We start from the raw sequence: 6,742 nt of genomic DNA on the forward strand, positions 1-6,742 counted from the left end.
CCCATTTCAAACCTGTTAGACTGGCCCTGGAGTAGGGCAAATTGCTAGTGTTTGCACCCTGCTCATACTCTGGGTGCACAGCTGCCTCCACACAACCTATGCAGCTGCCAATCGCACCCAGCTGCTGCATCACACCCAGCCTCACACCCCCTGTTACTCCAGTGCACAACCCCCAGCAGCTGCACCACTTCAGGAAATCTGACATAGGACTAATGGCCCAATGCAAATTTTGCTAGTACCACCACTCTGCTCCCAAGTTCTCTGGTAGGCACACCCTTTCAGAGCTAGCCTGCTTGGGTCCCACTAAGACCAGAGGCAGCAAACACAGCCCACAACTAAGACAGTCAGTGCAGACAACTGCAGTGAAAGGAAAAGTGACTCAGACACAACAGCAGGACATAAGCAACAGACATAAGATATTCTCCTAAATCTGGTGAACAGCAGACAGTCTAGGACCTCTTCATAAAGTCACTGCTTTCAAGAGCAGAAGATAAGCTGACTTTCTTAACACGGAGAAATACACATGGAAAGGCAGACAAAATGAGGAGACAGAAAAATTTATCCCAAAGGGAAGAATAGGGCATATCCAGAGATCTAAGTGGAATAGATAAAAATAACATGCATGATAAAGAATTTAAAGCAATAATCATAAGGACAGACACTAGATTTGAGAAAAGAGTACAAGACATGAGCAAGACACTTAACACAGAGATAAGGAATAACATAGCAGAGATAAAGGACTTCATAAATGAAATGGGAAACACACTAGATGGAATAAACAGCAGGAGGGAAGAAGCAAAGCAACAAATTTGTGACCTAAAAGACAGGGTAATGGGAAGTAATGAAGCTGAACAAAAGAAAGAAAAAATTGTGTAAAAGAAGAATAAACTTAGGGAACTCAGTGACTCCATCAAATGTAATAACATTGGCATTATAGGAGTCCCAGAAGAAAAGAGAGAAAGGGAGCAGAAAATTTATTTGAAGAAATAGTAGCTGAAAACTTCCCTAATCTGGGGAAGGAAAGAGACATCCAGACTCAGAGGCACAGAGAACTTGCATCAAAATCAACAAAGGCAGACAAACACCAAGATATAATGCAATCAAGCTGGCAAAATATGGTAATAAAGAAAAAAAAATTTAAAGCAGCAAGACAAAAGAAGTTCATAACTTACAAGGGAAATCCATAACCCTAGCAGGAGATTTTCAAAAGAAACTTTGCAAGCTAAAAAGGAGTGGCAATATATATTCAAAGTACTGAATGGGAAAAATCTCTAGCCAAGAATATTCTATCCAGCAAGGCTCATTTAGAATAGAAGGAGAGACAGTTTCCTAGACAAACAAAAACTGAAGGAGTGCATGACCACTAATCTAGCCCTGCAAAAAATATTAAAGGGGACTGTTTGAAAGGAAAGGAGAGAACAAAAGAGAGGACAAATTATTAAATTAGGAAACACAAAAGCAGTAAATATGAATATTTCTATAAAAAAATCAATCAAGGAACTCACAAAATAAAAGGATATAAAATATACTAACATTTACCTAAAATGTGGAGAGAAGAGGAGAAAAGAATGGGTTCAAACATAGAAAACCATCAACTTAATATAGTCTGCTATATGTAGAAGAGGTTATATACAAACCTCATGGTAACTGTATATCAAAAATCACTAAAAATATGCAAAGAATAAAGAGAAAGGAATCCAAATCTATCACTGAATAAAATAAGCAAAACATGGAAGAAGAAATCAAAGAAAGATCAGAGAAAATCTTCACAACCACAAAGCAAGTAAACTGGCAATAAATACATATTTATCAATTTAATTACTTTGACTATAAGTAGACTAAATGTTCCAATCAAAAGACATAGTGTGACAGATGGATTTAAAAACAAGACCCATCTATATGCTGCCTACAAGAGACTCATCTCAGACCTAAAGTCACCTGAGGATTGAAAGGGAGGGCATGGTGAAACATCTATCATGCAAATGGATGTCAAAAGAGAGGTGGAGTAGAAACACTTATATAAGACAAAAGATTTTAAAAGACTGTAATAAAAGACAAAGGACACTATATAATAAAGAGGGGACAATCCAACAAGAAGATATAATAATTGTAAATTGCACCCAACATAGGAGCACTCACATAAAACAGTTAATATTAAACATGAAGTAACTAATTGATAGTAATACAACAAGAGTCAGGGACTTTATTTTTTAAAAAACATTTTATTTATTTATTTATTTATTTATTTGACAGAGAGATAGCACAAGTAGGCAGAGTCGTATGCAGATAGAGAGGGAGAAGCAGGCTCCCTGCTGAGCAGGGAGCCCAACGCAGAGTTCAATCCCAGGACCCTAGGATCAGGACCCAAGCAGAAGGCAGATGGCTTAACCGTCTAAATCACCCAGGTGCCCCAAGCCAAGGACTTTAACAGCCCACTTACATCAACACACAAATCATCTAAACACAAAATCAATAAGAAAACAATGCTTTTAATGACACACAGGAACAGATGAATTTAACAGTATATTCAAAGTGGTCCATTCCTAAAACAGCAGAATACACATTCTTTTCAAGTGCTCACAGAGCATTCTCCAGAAGAGATCACTAAGTAGCCCACAAAACAAGCCTTAACAAATTCAAGAAGATTGAAGGTATACCATGCATCTTTCCTATCACAATGCTATGGAACTGGAAGTCAACCATAAGAAAAAAGCTGGAATGACTGCGAATACATGAAGGTTAAATAAAATGGTACTAAACAATCATTAGGCTAACCAGGATATAAAAGAAGAAGAATAAACAATACATGGAAACAAATGAAAAAGGCAACATGATGGTCCAAAACTTTTGGGATGCAGCAAAAGTGGTCCTAAGAGGAAAGTTTATAGCAATACAGGCTTACCAAAAGAAGCAAGAAAAATCTCAAATAAACAACCTAACCTTACACCTAAAGGAGCTAGAAAAAGAACAACAAAGCCTAAGGTCAACGGAAGGATGGAAATAATAAAGATTATAGCAGAAATCAATGATATAGAAACTAAAGAAAAAAAAAAAACACTAGAAGAGATCAAGGAAACCAGGAGCTGGTTCTATGAAAATATCAATATAAGAAAAACCTTTAGCCAGACTTATCAAGAAAAGAAGAAACAGGACTTAAATAAATAAAATCATAAATGAGAGAGGAGAAATTGCAATCAACACCACAGAAATACAAACAACTATTAGAGAACATTATGAAAAATTACACGTCAACAAATTGGACAACCTGGAAGAAATGGGTAAGTTTCTAGAAATATATAACTACCACAACTGAAACAGGAAGAAATAGAAAACCTGAACAGACAGATAAGCAGCAAAAAATTGCATCGGTAATCAAAAAACTCCCAACAAACAGAAGTCCAGGAACAGATGGCTTCACAGGTGAATTCTACTAAACATTTAAAGAAGAGTTAATACCTAGTCTTCTCAAAAAAAAAAAAAAAAACCTAGTCTTCTCAAACTATTCTGAAAAATAGAAAAGGAAGGAAAACTTCCAAATTCATTCTGTAAAGCCAACATTACCCTGACACCCAAACCAGATAAAGACACTACTAAAAAAGAGAACTATAGGCCAATATCTCTGATGAAATAGATGCAAAAATCCTCAACAAGATACTAGCAAACTGAATTCAACAATACACTAAAAAAATCACTCACCATGATCAAGTGGGATTGATTCCTGGGTTGCAAGGGTGGTTTAATATATTTAAATCAATCAACAGTGTATATTACATAAATAAGAGAAGGGATAAGAACCGTATATCATTTCAACAGACACAGAAAAAGCATTTGACAAAATACAACATCCATTCATGATAAACACCCTCAACAAAGTAGTTCAACATAATAAAGGCCTTATATGAAAAGTGCTCGGCTAACAATCATCTTCAATGGGAAAAACTGATTTTTTTCCCTAAGGTTATAAAAAAGACAAGTACGTTTGCTCTCACCATTTTTATTCAATATAGTACTGGAAGTCCTAGCCACAGCAATCAGACAAGAGAAAGGAATAAAAGGCATCCAAATAGGTAAGGGAGAAGTAAAATTTTCACTATTTACAGATGACATGCTATTATATACAGAAAACCCTAAAAACTCTACCAAAAGGTGCTAGAACTAATACACAAATTCAGTAAAGTTGCTGGATACAAAATCAATGTACAAAAATTGTTGCATTTCTGTATGCCAATAATGAAGCAGCAGAAAGAGATTAAGAAAGCAACACCAGTTACAATTGCACCAAAACTCATCAGGTACCTAGGAATAAACCTAACCAAAGAGGTGAAAGCCCTGTACTCTGAAAACTATACAACACTGATGAAGAAAAGGAAAATAACACACAGAAACGGAAAGAAATTCCATGCTCATGTATTGAATTAACAGTATTGTTAAAATGTCTAGGGGTGCCTGGGTGGCTCAGTTGATTAAACATCTGCCTTTGGCTCAGGTCATGATCCTGTGGTCCTGGGATTGAGCCCTGCATCAGGCTCCCTGCTCAAAAGGGAGCCTGCTTCTCCCTCTCTCCACCCCTGCTTGTGCTCTCTCTCACTATCTCTCTCTCCTTCTCAAATAAATAAAATCTTTTTAAAATATTAAAATAAAAATAAAAAAATAAAATATCTATACTACCCAAAGCAATCTACACATTTAATGCAATCCCTATCAAAATACCACCAGCATTTTTCACAGAACTAGAACAAACAATCTTAAAATTTGTATGGAACCTCAGAAGATCCCGAATAGCCAAAGCAATCTTGAAAAAGAAAAGTAAAGCTGGAGCATGACAATTCCAGACTTGAGGGTATATTACAAAGCTATAGTCATCCAAATAGTATAATACTAGCACAAAAATAAACACATAGATCAGGGGAACAGAATAGAAAACCCAGAAATAAACCCACAACTGTATGATCAATTGATCTTCAACAAAATAAGAAAGAATATCCAATGGAAAAAGACAGTCTCTTTAACAAAAAAGGTGTTGGGAAAACTAGACAGCCACATGCAAAAAATGAAACTCAACAACTTTCTTACACCATACACAAACATAAATTCAGAGTGAGTTATAGACCTAAAATGAGACCTGAAACCATAAAAATCCTACAAGAGAGCTCAGGCAGTAATTTCTTTGACATCAGCCGTAGCAACTTCTTACTAGATGTGTCTCCTGAAACAAGGGCACGAAAGCAAAAATAAACCATTGGGACTCCATTGAAATAAAAACTTCTCCACAGCAAAGGAAACAATCAACAAAACTGAAGGGTTAACTACAGAATAGGAGAAGTTATTTGCAAATGACATATCTAATAAAGGGTTATTATCCAAAATATATAAAGAAATTATACAACTCAAGATTCAAAAAACAAATAATCCAATTTAAAAAAATGGGCATTTCTGTGATGTTGGTTATGATCTCTCCCCCTTCATTCATAATTTTATTTATTTGGGTCCTTTCTCTTTTCATTTTGGCAAGTCTGGCTAGGGGGGTTATCACTTTTATTAGTTCTTTCAAACAACTGGCTCCTAGTTTCACTGATCTGTTCTACTATTATTTTGCTTGTTTGTTTCTATATCATTTCTCTCTGATCTTTGTTATTTCCCTTCTTCTGCTGGCTTTAGTCTTTATTTGCTGTTTCTTTCCTAGCTCTTTTAGGTGTAAGGTTAAGTTGTGTATTTGAGACTTCCCTTGCTTTTTGAGGTGATTGCTCTTCACTTCATCCTAAAAGTTTTGGACTGTCATGGCTTCATTTTCATTTGTTTCCATGTATTTGTTTCTTCTTTAATTTCCAGTTGATCCATTCATTCTTTTGTAGGATGTTCTTTTCCATGTATTTGTGGTCTTTCCAAATTTTTTCTTGTGTTTAACTTCAATTTTCATACCATTGTGGTCTGAAAATATGCAAGGTATGATTTCAATCTTTTTGGACTTTTTGAGGTCTGATTTGTGACCCAGTATGTGCTCTTGAAAAGAATGTGTATTGTGCTGTTTTAGGATGAAATGTTCTTAATATATCTGTTAAGACAGTCTGGTCCAGTGTGTCGTTCAAAGCCATTGTTTCCTTGTTGATTTTCTGCTTAGATAATCTGTCCATTGCTGTAGGTGAAGTGTTAAAGTCCCCTATTGTTATCAATGAGTTTCTTTATGTTTGTTATTAACGGATTTATATATTTGGGGGCTCCCAAGTTGGGTGCATAAATATTTACAATTGCTAGATCTTGTTATCCAATTCCTTCATTATGATACAGCACCCTTCAACATCTCCTGTTACAGTCTGGTTTAATATCTATTTGGTCTGGGGGCACCTGGGTGGCTCAGTTGGTTAATGTCTACCTTCAGCTCAGGTCATGATCTCAGGGACCTGGGATCGAGCCCTGCGATGGGTCCCTGCTCAGTGGGGAATTTGCTTCTCCTCCTCCCTCCCCCAGCATGTGCTTGCTCACTCTCTCTCTCTCACTCACTTTCTCTCAAATAAACAAAATCTTTAAAAAAATAAAAAGATAAAAAATCTATTTGTCTGGTATAAGCATTGCAACTCTAGTGTTCTTTTGATAAATAGCCAAAGCAATCTTGAAAAAGAAAAGCATAGCTGGCAGCATCACAATTTTGGACTTCAATCTATATTACAAAATGGGGGTCATCATCATAGTACGGCACTGGCACAAAAACAGACACGTGAATCATTGCAACATAATAGTAAACCCA

Source organism: Ursus maritimus, unplaced genomic scaffold, assembly GCF_017311325.1.
Source record: "Ursus maritimus isolate PB19 unplaced genomic scaffold, ASM1731132v1 scaffold_9, whole genome shotgun sequence".
In the NCBI taxonomy this organism is placed as follows: Eukaryota; Metazoa; Chordata; class Mammalia; order Carnivora; family Ursidae; genus Ursus; species Ursus maritimus.